This window comes from Schistocerca gregaria, chromosome 7 (assembly GCF_023897955.1).
Source record: "Schistocerca gregaria isolate iqSchGreg1 chromosome 7, iqSchGreg1.2, whole genome shotgun sequence".
NCBI lineage: Eukaryota > Metazoa > Arthropoda > Insecta > Orthoptera > Acrididae > Schistocerca > Schistocerca gregaria.
The window spans coordinates 539,842,797-539,860,467 of NC_064926.1; the positions used below are offsets into that span (position 1 = coordinate 539,842,797).

The window sequence follows — 17,671 nt, forward strand, 5'->3', positions numbered from 1 at the left end:
GCTGTGCTCTTGATCACTGTTGTACACAGAACTTCTGGCACTCTACGAAGTAATTAGATAAATCACTATACATACAGATCATTGACCACTGACTTTCGCAGCCATGAAATAACCATCCTCCAGTGCAAATCAACCAACTAAATTTTATTTCATGATTTGCAATAAATATTCAGCAACTGGTTCGAAGAATATCAATGCTGAGACTTTGTCTAGAGTAGAAAGCATTTTTACATCTTTTGCCGAGCTGATAGCAGTGTAAAATGATGAAGTGCAGTTAAAGGACCTGCTGCAAGGCAAGGCGGCTCTGCACTGGTGTCATATGCCACTGCGAGGCACTGAGAAGCTGATATACAGCAGTGAGTCAGCAGGCCAACAGCGGCCATATGCACCTGCCCTCTACAACAATGAATTTTTGAGTCACTACATGCTCACGACCATCCGGAAATCCACATGACAAGGGCACTAGTAACATAGCATTTTGTGTGACTCTGTATACAGGACTGCTGTACGTGAACGAAGACCTACACCCCCACCAGGGGTGCAAAGTAATACAACATGTGCGAGTTCCACTTGGAACTTTTGATGTCCCATAGACAAAATTCTTACACATCCCTGTGAACATGGTAGGACAATTCCTTGTTGCATGTAACAACCAGTACCTCCTCACTGTGATTAATAGATATATCAGCTGGCCGGAGGTATTCCCACTGGAAACATAAAACTGGACATATTCCCACTGGAAACATAAAATTCCTGAGAATGTGGGATGCATTGTCATGTGTGGTTGGACTTCATGTTTTGTCTGTCCCCAGCAGGAGACTTCAAATATGACAACTATGATTGGTGATGGGAAAATATTTCGTGCAAGGGCCTGGCTGTAAGAGATACAAATGAAAAGGACTTCACTACATCATTCAGCCACAAACAGCATTGTGGAGTGCCTATATTGTTATTTGAAGGCCACTACAGTGTGACCCATGATGGATTCATAGATTGAAGTCCACTCAGTGAGTTGCTGGGACTAAACAGTGCATTAAAAGAAGACCTGCAGACTTTTCCCGAGGCAAATGGAGGCCATGTGACTGATTGGAACTACACAGTATGGAAAATGGGCACAGACCTAGCAATGATGAAGTACATTTTCCTCTCACACATACCACTGTGAGCCACCTTACCAAGGCCCATTCACAGTGACGGAACAAAATGATACAACACTCACTCTCCACATTAAATGGGTGGACCCAGTAATGTCCACTAACTGGTGCAAGCCAACCTATCTAAGTGCAGAAAACACTGCTGAAATGCAAGCCACTACTGGGCACAGAACACTCACAATGTCATAGCCAGCAGTAATACAATGTCATCCAGTGCAACAACCTGGAAACTGACTGGCCACAGCCCACCCATATGCAGCAGCCAACTTACAACACCAGCTGCCCCACCAGCATCTAGAGCCACAACAAAAACTCAATATTGACTAAAGGTATGGTTCTATTTTGATCTGGCAGACATTTCTTAGTTCAAGTTAGTTGACTATTTTTTTTTCTCCTTATGGGGCTGAGGTATAGCAACCTCAGTGCACAGTTCACTGCACACCTCTCTGCTGGCAACGTCACAAACAACAAATGCTCGAAAGACAGAGCTCACCAGCAGTCAATATATTGCTACCTGCACGGCACAAAAATTGAAGCTTATGCATTGTCTGGCATGTGTTATGCAAAATAACTAGTGGGACAATACTAGTATAGTTTGTGATAGCAGTTATTTTTATCTTGTTGGTGAACAGATCAATAAAGTGTCTTTATTTTTACGTAAAGTGTACTGTTTATTAAGTACCTACAAGCCTAGTCTTTTCTTTACCATCTCTAAGAGAGTAACATGTAAGAATCTGTAGCATATTTCTCTCTTAATACTAGTTCTTGAAACTTTCTAAGTTCTGGTGGGCTTTTGTGGTATAGCTGACATCATTTTCATTTGTCTGTTATTTCATGTTTTTAGCATTTCAGTGATACTCTTCTACAAACAAAATCAAATAAATAAAAACTATGAGTTTTGTGGTGCCCTCCCTTGTATATGTTACATACCCCTTGTTAGCCTCCAGAGTGTTGGCTGCTAAACCTTAAGCCTTACTGACATGAGGAAAGGTATCAGACGCTGACCATTTAGTGCACAACAAAATATTAATGCAAAAATCCATGACAGGCCTGTCAAGCCAGTGGCAGTGCATCAGTACTGTTTTCAACAATCAAACAGACCTTGGATCAAAATTAATAAGATCTATCAGGTATGAAGGCTAACACGGCTCCAATCAAAGATAGATTTGTCTGAAGAAAAATATAAGAATTGGCATTATTAATGATTTATCCCTAGAAAAAAGTTCAGGAAATCGCATGGATGATGACAGAGGAACATACCAATAATGAGACTAAGTGAAATGAGAATAAAGGGGAAATGTAGAAAGGTGCTCGTAAAAAGGATATAATATGTGGGGGGGGGGGGGGGGGGGGAGAGGGGGGGTCAGGAAGAGAGAAAAGAAGAAACAGGCCCACGATAATAGCAGCTAAAGAAGTTATGAGCAAAGTATTTAATGTGGAAATTGAGTGCAACAGTATAATTAATGTTAAGGTAAAGATGAAAGCAAATATCCTTTAGGTAATCCATGTTTATGCTCCCCAAACAGGACGTGAGCCTGATGAAAAGGAAGAGTTTATCAATAAACTGGAGGGTGCTGTAACATCTAAAAAGACTTTTACTATAGGAGAATTTAATGTTACTGTTCGGAATGACAGAGGAGGATATGAAAAATCATAGGAAGCCACAGAGAAAATCACAGAAATGACGAAGGGGAGGTATGACTACACACAAGTCCACAGCTCATGGTGTAGTGGCTAGCGTTGCTGCCTCTGGATCATGGGGTCCTGGGTTTGATTCCCAGCCGGGTTGGGGATTTTCTCTGCCCAGGGACTGGGTGTTCGTGTTGTCATCATCATTTCATCATCATCATTTGTGACAGTAGCTAGATTGGCCTGTGTAAAAAATTGGACTGTGTAAAAATTGGGACTTTCTACAGGCACTGATGACCGCACAGTTGAGTGCCCCACAAATCAATCATCATCAACTACACACTTCTGAGAAATAAGTGGATCATTGATAATGGATGTTATAAGAAAAGAGATAGTACAAGTTTACCACAGTTGGAATTTACTATAGAAATCCATAACAAACAATGTAGTAATAAATTAAGAAGCCTAAGAGATATACGGCAAAAAGATTAAGACACAGCTTCCCAAAGATGACAGTGAGGGGCTAGAAGAAGAATGGAGGAGTTTCAAACAGGCATTAGTTAAGGCAGAACAGAAACATGTGGAAGGACATAAAAAAAAGTCAGACACAAATAAACTCCTTGATGAAATAAGAAAATTGCAGAAACAGTCACAAAGAAGAACAACATATGGAGAGAATGGTTCAAAAATAGAACGGAACACAACAGAGACAAATGGAAATGACAAAACAGAGGAGCAAGCAAAATAATAGCATTGGCTAAGACGATATGTTGGGAAAAATCCACAAATGAAATAGAAAAGTATTTTAACGATTATAAGATATTAAAGGGTATATTAGGTAACAGAATGAAGCTAAAAGGAAATACTTCACGAGTCACAATGAAGAAGGAAAACTGAGAGAAAGGAGTAGTTTTGAAAGTATGGAAAGGATACTTGCAAAATCAATATGGACACGATGAAACACATATACATAACGAAACACACACACACACACACACACACACACACACACACACACACACACACAAAGATCCATTAGAGAGTAAAAGATGTATAAAGGGGCAGGTGAAACAGAAAGAGAAGATCTGCAAATGTTGGTTGTAGAGAAAACTGTATTAGTAGTGAAAAATAACAAAGCTCCTAGAATAGATGACATCATAGTAGAAATTACCAAAGCTGCAGGACCTATCAGAATTCAATAGGTGTATAGAATAATAGGACAGCATGGACCTATGGAGTGATTCCTGATGATGGGACAAAGGCTATTTTAAGAAGGGCAACAAGGTGCTCTGTGAGAACTACAGATGAATAGCATTAATGCACTACTGTGTGAAGATTTATGGAAAGATAATGTAAAGAAAATCAGGGAGAAAACAGAATCATAAATAACAGAAGAACAAAAAGGATTTCAGCCTGGAAGATCAACTATAGAGGCCATGTCTACAGTTAGGTAGACAGTAGGAAAGGAATGGGGAATTTGGGAAAGACATCACAGTTGAATTCATAGATGTACAAAAGGCTTATTGTTTGAAGGGTGGATGTATGGCAAGGTCTGAGTAGACTGGGGCTGTCAAAAGGAATGGAACTCAAAATCAGAAACATGTATAACAAACACCTGAACCGTGTTATAACAGATGGCCAAAAATCACAATGGCCTAGGACACACAGCAGGGTTTGACATGGAAGTGTACTCTCACCAGTGCTCTTCAGTATGATCATGGGCACTATAATGAAGAAAGTTTACCAGGGGTCAACAGCAGATGAAATGAAAACCACAGCATATTTACAAGAAGTGATGACAGAGGAAGACAATGAGCAGAAATTGGAAGAACAGAGGGCTATTGAAGAAGCAGGCATGGAAATAAGCTTAACAAAAAGTGAGGTACTGAAAATCAGCAGGGAAAAAGGAAATGAAAATGACATAAGTTCTAATGGGAAATTATTAAAGAAGTAGATGTTTTCATATATCTAGGAAGTAAGATAATCAGAAAGGAAGCATCAACAAAGAAATTTTGGACAGGATAGAAAATTACATAAGTATTTATTACTGTGTATCTGACATAATTAGGAATTGTAAAATACATGCCAAAACAAATATCATTATATACAAATCATATTACAAATCAGTTGTGAGCTATGCTTCAGAATGCTGGACTTGGAGAAATAAAGATATAAGTAGAATACAAATGACAGAGACATGTTTTCTACTAGGGATCCTGTGTAATATGAGATGGGACAGTCCTATTTTTTTGTGTCCCACACACTTGTGCAATATTATAGGATGGGAGACAATGAGGGTTTTGTAAGCAATTTCCTTCGTTGACTGAATGCATTTTCTGAATATCCTACCAACCTAGAAAGTAGTTGGATATCCCCAGAAATTCACAACTAAAATTGCCAATTCTTGTTAATACTCATTTTCATATCAACCCTTACCTACCATCTGGCCTCAGAGTCCTGGCCATGATGGTTGGTTGGTTGGGTGTAGAAGGGACCAAACTATGCGGTCATCAGTCCCCTCCACCTTAGATTAACTAAAACCGATAAAATTCCACATTAGGAGAGGCAATAATAATGTCCATAAAATGAGAAACGAAGGGAAGGAAGGAAAACGGCACAAGAAGATGTGAGAGAGAGAAAGTGACTAATGACAGGGATGGAAAAGAAGAAGCACAGGAGACAAGAGAGACACTCAAGACATAACAGATCCCATAATGAAAGGAGTGGGAAGGCAGAGGGCTGGGGCAAACCACCAAGCCCAGTTCTACATCTACATGACTACTCTGCAATTCCCATTTAAGTGCTTGGCAGAGGGTTCATCGAACCACAATCATACTATCTCTCTACCATTCCACTCCCTAACAGCACTCGGGAAAAATGAACACCTAAACCTTTCTGTTTGAGCCCTGATTTCTCGTGTTTTATTTTGATGATCATTCCTACCTATGTAGGTTGGGCTCAACAAAATATTTTCGCATTTGGAAGAGAAAGTTGGTGATTGAAATTTCGTAAAAAGATCTCGCCGCGACGAAAAACGTCTTTGCTGTAATGACTTCCATCCCAATTCGCGTATCATATCTGCCACACTCTCTGCCAATTACGTGATAATACAAAACGAGCTGCCATTTTTTGCACCCTTTTGATGTCCTCCGTCAATCCCACCTGGTAAGGATCCCACACTGCGCAGCAATATTCTAACAGTTAAAGCCAATCCAGTTGGGGTGAAGGGGGGAGCAAGAAGGCCTGCCTAACCCTCCACTCACCGATAAGGTGGAAGGTCCCTCCCTTAAATAAAGCGATAAAAACCCCTATCACGAATAAAACGTAAAACGAGATCCGCACTGAGGCATTGTCAGCCAACACCAGGGGTAGCGAGTCCAGAAAGCTAAAAGTCCTTTGTAAGGTGGCTAAGTTGGGGCACTCCAATAAGATGTGAGCCACAGTCAACATCGACCCCCAACGACAGAGAGGGGGGTCTGCACGAGGGAGGAGATAACCGTGAGTAAAAAAAGTATGGCTGATGCGGAGCCGGCAGAGGCCTTATGAAAGGCCTGTAAGGAGGACCGCCATGGTGTTGTAGAATCCTTAATTGCCCTGAGCTTATTAGAGTGCTCCATTCTGCATCCCAAAGGCCCAAAACCTGATGACGTAGTGCCAAGCAAAGGTCTATTTCTGGAATGCCAATAGCAAGAGATGGCCTAGTAGTAACTAATTTAGCCAGTCGATCAGCAAGTTCATTGCCAGGAATCCCAACATGGCCTGGGGCCCAAATGAAAACACCACTGAGCATCCACATTAAGCGAGGAGAGAAAGGGAGTCCTGGATAGCGATGACCAACGGCTGGCGAGGGAAGCAATGGCCGATAGCGTGCAAATCGCTCAATGAGTCACTACAGATAGTGAAGGATAGGCCTGAGCAGGAGTGGATATGGTTCAGTTTGTGCAAGATGGCTACCAATTCTGCAGAAAAAACACTACAGTCATCTGGCAAGGAACGAAGTACCGTGCGTCGTGCGTAGGTGTAAGCAAAACCAGTGCGGCCAGCAACCATGGAGCCATCAGTATAGATCACTTCTGAACCCTGGAATGAACTGAGGACACAGGAGAACTGGTGGCAAAGAGCCATCGGAGGGACATGACCCTTTGAATCGATTGAGAGATCAAGACAGAGTTGCAGCCAAGAGATACACCGTGGATGGGTACGTGCATGAGTGGAGAAGAGAGGTGGTAAAGGCAATTGATGAAGCTCAGAAAAGAGCGACTGAATGCGGACAGCCATAGTAAGCCCACATCGTAGCTGCCACTGTGGCAGGGTGCTGTCCATGTCTAGATCCTGGCCATGATGTTCAGTATCTTCTCCATTAGAAAATATACTTTTTATTTTAATGAAATTTTATGACTTTTCCTAATTTGTCAAGTTATTTGTAATTTTGGGAAAAAATTATAAAAAATTACATATGACTTTGTGTTAAAGTGTTGGCGCATGTTTCCTCCCATACCGGCCTCACAGGCCCGTACAGTTAGAAACAACATTTCAACAACCTGTGCAGCATCTGCTAGATCATTTGCCACTGGTTGACAGGCACTGTATTTCATTCGGTGTTCAGCAGTCCTCCTTGTGACAGGCGCTTGCTTGTTTTGGTACATTATTTCATAACAGTTGTCTGTTCTACAAACTGAAAATGTTTTGGAGAAGAGAACTATCAGATGATAAGGTAAGGGAATTGTTGGAGCAGTCTTCTGATTCTGGAAACCCACCTAATGAATGTGAATCTTCCAGTGGTGACGATAATGAGGTAGATGTCGTTAAAAATGCAGAAGTACATGAAGATGATGATAATGAAGAATCCTTCTACAAACATGGAGAACAACAATTTAGTGCAAATCCTGTTGACTGTGACTTACTGTTTTCTCATAATGGGAATGAAATACGGGCTACAGTTCCTCAAGTTGGAATTTCTGGTAGATGTATTGAAAGAAGACCAGGGACGAACAAGTTATCTGATTGATGATGATGAAGTCCCATACTCCTTAACAGAGCATAGGGGAACGATGCGGGAGAGCTGCACTGCCATACTAGGCAAGGTCCTCGTGGAGGTGGTTTGCCATCGCCTTCCTCCGACCGTAATGGGGATGAATGATGATGATGATGATGATACAACAACACCCAGTAATCTCGAGATAGGTGAAAATACCTGACCTCACCGGGAAACGAACCCGAGACCCAGTGCTCGGGAAGCGAGAATGCTACCGCGAGGTCACGAGCTGTGGACAGATATTTGATTAGGAACTATGATAGTGAGGAATCTTGTTTTATGTTGTTCTTTCGGGTGCCCTTCGTCAGCAAAGCGTGTATCTGGTCCAACAAGGAACATCAAATTGGCTATGAGGACTGTGTGGATATGGATATGGATGAGACAAAAAAGTTCTTTGTGTACTGATGCTGACTGGAGTTTACAAGTCAAGAAATGAACATATCAGTCACCTTTGGAGCGTTGAGGATGGCCGACCACTGTTCGCTGAAATTATGTCTTCCAACCACTTCCATGCTACTGTGCTTTGACAATGCAGCAGCTCGATCTGAACATCGGTCAACTGACAAACTGAACTAATCAGAGAAGTTCTGAGATATGGGAAATTGCCCTTAAGGATGCCTACATTTGAAGATGGTGCATGTCCGTCATTGAACAGTTGGTCACAGTTTGATGTCGCTGTCCATTTCGACAATACATCCCAACAACACCTGGTAGGTATGGAATAAAGTTCTGGGCAATTTGTAACAGTGCAACAAGCTACTGCTTGAAGATGACAGTGTATTTGAGGAAGGAGGAAGAAACCAGAGCCATGCGACTTGCTGGAGAGAATGTTGTGAAAACCCTCGACATAATATACCCTGTGATAATTTTTTTACAACTCTCAATTTAGCTTATTACGTGTTATCAAAAGATCTGATACAAGTGGGTAGTATCTGTAAAAACAAAGGTGAACTGCCTGCCGATTTTATTACACCGAAAGGATGTGTTTTCAACCAGATGTGACGATAGCCTCTTTTGTTCCTTAGCTCTCTTTGTGACCAGCCAAAGATGTCATCATCACATATAAAGAAGCCTGAAGTTATGACAACATACAAAGCCACAAAGGGTAGCATTGACACCATGGAGCAGAAGGCGCAATTCTACAGTGTGAAGAGAAAAACAATGCACTGGTCATTGGTGTTTTTCTCCAACATGATCAATGCAATTGTAATGAATGCATACATAATTTGGATGATGCTGGCTGCCAATAAAAAATAAAACATCGGATTTTCATCATCAATTTGGGAAAGCAACTAGCAGGGGTAAAGAAGTCAATGAATTCATTATTAGTGCCTGATCCAGGATGAGCAGTGAAACCATCAACTAAGAAAAGGAGAAGATGTGCACCAAAACTGTCTGCCCGAAACATTGAGATATTGTCAGTAGACCCTGCGCAAATCTGCGATAAGAACAAAAGCCATCAGTAAAAGTATAAAAATAGTTTTTTTTAAATGTAAACTTTAACTGTAAATTTTAAAAACATTTATATCTCGAAAGTCATTCACATCACAAGTAGTCAAAATAGTGTCAATAATTTATGTCAATTTAAACAACACGGGCCTGAGAGGCCCAACTTGTAGGCAATGCTGTACAGATTTTCTGGTAAGCAGAGGGTTACACTGGATACAATTTTTCCAAATGTACACAACTGCATGGTTCTCTAAAAACAGTAAAATTACCTAAATGACTAGTAAATAAGAATAGCAGCTCAGTAAAGGCTTTTTTCAGAGTAACTGCCTTCTTTACTGATATACATAATATTCTGATTTATAGCGCTTTAAAATTTTAGTCATCTATATGCAATTTGAAGAGCATGTCCTAGCTGATATAGCAATACTTCCCCTAGCTAACAGTGTGCAATGGGTAAGTTTTTCATTCCAGAAGCATCTCATCAATGCAATGCAGCGACTACCAAAGGTATCTTCTCATGTTAAAAAATTTAAATTATTTCTATGTACATACAAACAACAACTATTACAGGACCTATTGCAGATATACGACTGTGATTTGATCTATCTCCTCACATGGAGACTACAAAAAAGATCAAAACTGAATAGTGTGAAGCTAGCAGCAGAAAGGTCATAAAAATGGTAGTCCAGTGTTTGTCAAAGCAAACCTACTGATCTAATTAAGAAACATGCAAGAAACAGAAGCGTTTTTCGCTGAACAAGGACTGCAGAGTCCCTTTGATGTGAAAAACATGCAACGCTGACTTCTAAAAGAAACAAAGTTAACAACTTCAACAGACATGAAGTCAACTTCTTCATCTGAGATTTTAACAGTCACAGCATCCTGTGGCGCTAACTTGAAGGCAGTAACATTGGAGAGGCTGTTATTCCATGGTTTGAAACAAACAACTTAATAGCTGATCACTGATGATAAACTCTGTCCACCCATCAATAGCCAACATTTAAGACATCAGTGCCTAAAAGATATTTGGCCTCCAATACCAACCTCCTCGTCCTCGTCCTTCCCGACCTGCCTCCTGTATAGGCCAATAATATGCAAAGTAATGCACACTGTTTGTCCACAAAATGTCGAATTCTGGCACAGGTATAACTTCCAAAAAGCAAAATGGAAGAAGTTCAAAGCCTATTGTGTAACCCTGTGGCTGAAATAACCCTAACACTAAAGACCTGCAACCCATGTATTGGAGCAGTTAAAAGGAGCCCAAGACAATCCATCCCAAAAGGCTGCAGGTGCGACTACATATCTGAAAAGACATACATTCCTACTCAAAGCCAGTCCCTTCTCTTAGAAAAAAAATTCTGCTGGCTAACAATTAATCACTTCAATATTTCCCGCCACAAGAGGAAATGAGATAAAAATAAACAAAGAACTAGATATGACATGAAGCAGACAAAAGCCACTGAAGCTCCTGAGATGCCTCAATCATTAGCCAACACATTCTCCATGTCATGTTCCAATAAACACTAACCAAATAGTCAGCTGGCTTCTGGAAAATGGCAAATATAAGAAAAAACCTTCAAACTAACTAGAAATGCAGATGAAGGAACTACTAATACCCTTCACCCTTCAGTAGTGAAGACCTAAATGGGGTAATTACTATAAGAATAGTAAGGCACACTGCAGGCTTGGACAATACCCCAGCAGACTAAATTAAACATTCTGGAGCTAAAACAAAGCAGTGGGTACTAGAGCTCTTCAGCAATTGACTACTAACTGGAATGTTCCTTAACATTTGGAGGAAACTCACAATTATTGCTATCCTAAAATAGGGAAAGTCACATACTGGTCTTGGAAGCATCCACCCTATACGAGGTGCTATCCAAAATTTTCGGGACTGTTGCTGCCATCTGTTGAAAACCTAACCTTTAGACTAATCGTCACTATCACTCTTGAAGTAGTTCCCATCCACAAGAACACACCAGTCCCAGTGCTTCTGCCACTGGTCAAACGTTTTCTGGAAGTCCTGTTCTTTGAGGGAGTTTATCACTGCCAGCGATGCTTCTTGAATACTCTCTAGAGTGTTGAACTGACGGCCTTTCAACTTGAGTTTCAGTTTTGGGAATAGCATGGAGTCGTAAGGTGCCAGATCTGGTGAGTACGGTGGGTGGGGTACAACTGTCATGTTTTGCCAAAAAGGTCCTGGTGAGCAAGGACTTGTGATGCAGCAGCCAGTTCCCTTGACGCCAACATTTAGGCCATCGTTGCCACATGTTTTCACGGAGCCATCGCAAAACATCACAGTAGTACGCGAAATTTACTGTTTGGTTGGGTGGGACGAATTCTTTGTGCACAATTTCCTTGATATCAAAGAAAACGATGATCATGCTCTTCACTTGTCTCACTTTTTTGGGTCTTGGAGAGCCCGCACTCTTCCACTAGGATGATTGTTGCTGTCTCTGGGTCATAACCATAAATCCAGCTCTCGTTGCCGGCGATAACCTGTGACAAGAAGGCTGGATCATCAGATGCGGTCTGACAAAGGTCCGTGCATACTTCAACACACTGTGTCTTCTGATCAGCAGTCAAGATCCTTGGCACAAATTTTGCGGCGATATCATGAATGCCCAATTCATCTGTCAACATTCGTTGACATCATCTGTCAACATTCATTGACATGTCCTATAACCAATACACACTTCATCCGTGAGGTCTTGAATGGTTTGACGTCGATCCGCATGAACCAATTGTTGCAGTTTGGCAATAATGTCTGGTGTTGTGCGGCTCATGGGCCTTCGAGTGTGAGCATCATCTTCGACGTCTCTACAGCTGGTCCTGAACTGAGCATGCCACTCAAACACACGCGTACGACTCAGTCTCTGTCCTCCAAACACTTAATGAATCATTGCAAGTGTCTCCGTAGCACTTTTCCAGAGATTCGCACAGAATTTGATATACACACGTTGTTCTCTTCACGGATTCATCGTAAAATTGCCACATACCAAACGCAGAGTATTATGGAAATCACTGTGGACATGCAACATGTCCTGCCAGCTGAATGCCACTCCACACACTGAGGCATCAGATTTGCAGCTCTCGCCACCTAGCGGTGCAAAGCTCTACTACTACTACTTTCCAGATGGCAGCACCAGCCCCAAAAATTACTGAACCCACCTCCTATCTGTCCTCATCTACCTCTGCAAAATTCATGAAAGAAGCCACAACATCACAATTTCAGATGTGATATTAACCCTTCTCACTCATCGAGAGGCCAGTTTGTGAAGCTTATTCTTATTTTTCGTACTAATTTTTTAAATTCAGCTATTGGTTTGAAAATGAGAGATATTTTTAATGACTAATTTCAGTCACATGAGAACTGAACTCCTCCCACAATGGAACCATAGAATTGTCCCATTCAAAAGCAACCATCACACACGTTAAGACATTTACCCTACAGGGAGACGAGATGATCAATTCCTGTTTCACAGAATGCAGTCAGCCGCTGATGGATCCATGTCTGCATCCTCTCTTGCACTTCCTCATCTGACTGAAACCGATGTCCACGCACATCTTCCTTCAGGTGGGCAGAGATGTGAAAATCACATGGTGAAAGATCTAAGCTGTATGGAAGATTTTGCAGTGCTTCCCAACCAAATCGCTGAAATGTAGCCTTCATGCTATTGGCAGTGTGGGGGTGAGCGTTATTGTGTAACAGGATTATTCCATCCAACAGCATTCCTGGATTGTTGTTCTTTATGGTGCATCACTGTTTTCAGCAAAGTGTCTTCATAACACAGTGCATTGAATGCTCGTGGAACTGGACAAGCAAAGCGCCCCTGCACTCGAAGGAGGGCGTCATCGTCATGACCTTACAGGATCAGCTTTGAATTTTTTTGGTGTGGGAGATGTGGGATGTTTCCACTGTTGTGTTTACCATTTGCCCTTGGGATGTTGGATGGAATCATCCTGTTGTACAATAATGCCTGTCACCACACTGTCAATCATGCAAAGGATATATTTCAGTGATTTGATTGGGAAACATTGCAACATCCTCCATACAGTTCGGATATTTCATCGTGCAATTTTCACATCTTTGCCCATCTGAAGAAAAGCATGCAAGGACATCGGTTTCAGTCAGACAAAGAAAGTACAAGAGTAGGTGTGACTGTGGATATGCTAGCAGCCAAGTATTTTTCATGAAACAGCAATTGATCATGACTGGAACCATTCCATGTTCCCTTGTGGCAGTTGTTCGGTTTTCATTTGACAGTCCCTCTCGTATTGGGAAGCAGTAGTCGCCACAAGAGAAGAAGTCATGGTGGGTAACATCAAACCAGGCCTGAAGTGCTAGTTTTTTTTGTCACAGTTTGCAGTCAGCACAAATATCATATGGCATGTAGCTGATAGTTTCAATGTAAAACTTGTGCATGCATAGTCCAGTTTAGATGTTCTGAGAACAGCCCCTATATACGTGTACCAGGTTGGGTTGAAGGAAGACACTGAAGCAATTCAGAGGTGGGTTACTAGATTCGTTACTGGTAGTTCCGAACAACACGGAAGTGTTACGGAGATGTTTCGGGAACTCAAATGGGAATCCCTGGAGGGAAGGCGATGTTCTTTTTGAGACACATTAGAGAACTGGTATTTGAAGCTGACTACTGAACAATTCTACTGCCACCAACACAGATTGCACGTAAGGGCCACAAACATAAGATATGAGAAATTAGGGCTCATATGGAGGTGTACAGACAGTCGTTTTTCCCTCACTCTATTTGCAAGCGGAACAGGAGGGGAAATGACAAGTATTGGCACAGGGTACACGCAGCGTACATGGTTTGCAGAGTATCTTTGTAGATGTAGATATCTGGACTCTCAAATTCACAACATCATGTGAGATATGCATCAGACTTTCATCATCCATGCTTGTACAAGGACCAGTAGAAGTTGTGCCACAGTAAACTGTTCATGTTTAGCATCCTAAAGGTAAACAATATAACATTAAGTAGGCCATGATAACGTTCCGACACATAAACATACCCACTGAAATCACCCAGTGAAACAGACTGCTTATGAATGTACGCACAACCTCATATGTATGAGAGGAAATAAAGGGAATGAGGCACCTGGGATGAACCAAGAGGAAAGCAATGTGGCAGTTTAGATGGGGATGGATGGGGGGAGAGAGGGAGGTGGGGGTGCCGAGAGGTAATTCAGTGACAGTACATATAGTTTGGAAAATCAGAAGTCTTCTAGCTCGGGAGGTATCAAGAATGGTGTCCAACAGGGTTCAGTCACAGGCCTCTTACTGTTCTTAACACATATTAATGAATGGCGGCTCTATATTCATGAAGATACAAAGCTATTTCTTTTTGCTGATTATGCAAGTATAGGAAATAAAAAAAAAAAAGAATTAGCTGAGGAAATTTTAAATAATGCCTTTCAGAAAATTATTAGGCTTTGCGATTCTCTGAAAATGAACTCCCACTAAATTTTGAGAAAACAAAGTAAATACAGTTTTGCACAGTAAATGGCATAACACCATTGATAAATTTTAACCTTGGACAGAAGTCTGTTGATAAGGCAGACTATTCAAAATTTCTGGGTGTGTGCTCTGATGAGAAATTGAATTAGAAGAAACACATTGATGATCCGCTGAAACAGTTAGGTTCAGTTACTTAAGCTATTAGTGTTCTTGAAAATTTTGGTGGCAACACACAAATAAATGACATGTGAAATTTGTTTCTTATGCAGAATTATCACTTCTGAAGGTTTTAAAACCTTGCTTCACCTCATGCTATTCGCTTATGAAAAACTTATGTAAGTAAACGATGAGCCAAGACACTCTAATTCGGTTTAATCACTACAGGCATAAGATGACAACTGTACAATTTTTCATACTCTTTAATATCAAGAACTTATTTATTCTTCCATTTCATTGAATTTATAACTGAATGTTTTATTGTTTTTCTGACTGCACTCACCACAGTCTATAGTGTCATGTTCTGTTCTTTGGATGTATGTCGCCCACTTGCAAACCTCATATTCTTTTTCTCTAGTGACATTAGTGAAGTTCTCGAAACATCTTCTGTAATTAGTCTTGGATGTGTTGTGATCTCTGATAAAAATTTTCAGTTTCTTTTACATGAGCTTCAGTTACCTTGTATTACCTAACAATACTAGTGCTATGGATTGAAATACTTTAGACGACAACTTTTACCAGATGTAATTTATTTCTTCAAAGCACTAAATCCATCATCAGAGTTGTTGGACCATCAAGAGCTGAATTAAATAAGTCTGCTGCAAATGGGTTAGTAGAGTGATAAGATTTATTTCTGCAGGGATAAATCCTGTAAAATGTATTATGCAATACCTTGTTCAACACCAATTACTTTTGACACCATTATATTTAAATAAAACCAGAAACTAAGCAAATAAATGCGTTAACAATAAACATTATGGGGAGTAAGGCATCACTTTCTTTGACTCATCCAACAAAATTACAAACCATCAACTAGGATGAAGTACGGACAGGAAAACTAAATTAATTGTTTCTATGATTTAACGGTACATGCATCCATTAGTTAAAATCATTCCGTTGATACTTGTCCCCGAATAACGAACAAGTTAGAGTGTTTAAAGTTCTTCCTAATAATTTGATAATCACCAATATTTTGAGAGAGTATAATTTCGCACTTTCATGAACTGACCTTATTAAAATGGGTAAAATAATACTCATGTGAGGTTCACCCCTCTCACAAAACACGACTTTTACAGGATCTCCACGAACTGTGCGTTAAACTATGGTTATCTCGTTGTTATTCTACGGTGTCGAAATCAAAACAATAATGTTTTCAAAATTAACCAAAGACTTTCAGTGTGAAGCTATTGTACTCAGACGACAAATTTCAAAGCTATTGATCAACGGTGGAGTTCGCTACACAAGCAACAATTGTCTGCGCAGATATCTTTGCACAAAATTGTGCGCGCAATAAATTACCGCAAGTCTGGAGCCTACACACGACACTGTTCCAGTCTACTGCTGGCTCGCCATCTACACGTCTGCATAAGAACGTTCAGTGGCAAGCGGCTATCCTCTTGCGAAAAATATTTCAGTTTAGTACACTAAATCGCAATGCAGGAAATTCTGCTGTGGTCTGTGTTTGCAACTAGCCTTAACCCTTTCAGGTACATAAGAAAACTAAAGTGCTAGTGATTAAAATTTTTGTATCTTTGTGGTAACTTGAGGTTTTATAAACAAAATATGTTAATATTTCAAACATTTTTATTTGTACTGCTAAAAAAAAGATGGGATGTATTTGTCCCTGTGGTCCTTAAAGGACAGTTACAGAACACATTACACTTCATACATCGAAAAATTACAGAGACTGTGTATATGTTGTCTATTTGATGTGAAATTCTGCAAAACAGTTTCTGCTTGAAGTAAAACATAAATTAACGCCACACTGTTCACAAATATTGTATGTGCGATTTTCAACACATTTTGAAGCACAATGAACACACCTCTTCCTTACGTCTTATTTTATCATTCCGTGCTCTGCACTCTTTGGATTGCAACTGGTCTGCAACCTTCTTGATGTTTTCACTACTGTTGATAAATTCCTTTCTCGATTTGAATAATTTCCAATTAGATTTCTCGCAATGCATTGTCTGGCCTCTAGGGTTGATAGTGTTGATTTTAATCATGATTCTTCTGCCAAATTTGAATATATTACAACGCATTGTTTACAACAATGTCAAGAAGATCAAAGGAAATTTTCAGGTAATACTTAATATTTGCCTTCCTGTCATTCTCATAAGTCACTTTCTTCTGGTCCATAAGGTCCACCCCTCCCATCCAAACCTTGTACTTTCTTATCATAAGAGGACACTGAACATTGATCTTTTCAGAAGAACCATACTGACGCCTCTTCACTGTCGTACATGGTATTGGAAAAATAAATTTAGTCAGTAGAAAAACTGGCTTGTTATCCATCCATTTGAGGATTGTCTGACCATTGCTACTGAGACTGTATGAATCACCTCTTTTTATTTCCTGGTCCAGAGGGAATGTCTTTGGGATGTTTTTACGATTGGTGCGCACTGTTCCACATGATATATTATTTTGTAAACAAAGATAATACTGCAAAGCTGGAGAGTTAAAAAGTTATCTATGTAAATTCCACATCCCAGTCCGGATACTGATTTTGTCAGTTGCAGAACTACTGACTCACTGAGCCCTACTTCGGGACCTGAGGTTTTCTTTGCCAGTGTATAAATCACACTCAAATAGGTAGCCAGTTTCCGAATCACATCTGCACCACATTTTGAAACCCCATTTGACTGGCTTATTATTGACATACTGTCGCGTAATATTATGTTCTTTAAATCCGATCATATGCTCATCTGC

At 40.4% G+C, this 17,671-nt stretch overlaps 1 protein-coding gene across 1 annotated transcript in view; it reads right to left on the reverse strand.

Annotated features, from left to right (window-relative positions):
- Positions 1-16,131, reverse strand: part of LOC126281504 (probable splicing factor YJU2B) — a 65,784-nt gene extending 49,653 nt beyond the window's left edge. The window contains exon 1 of the mRNA XM_049980519.1: positions 15,972-16,131. The gene's annotated coding sequence lies outside the window, so the exon portion shown is untranslated. The remainder of the gene's footprint in view (positions 1-15,971) is intronic.
- Positions 16,132-17,671: the final 1,540 nt, after the last annotated feature.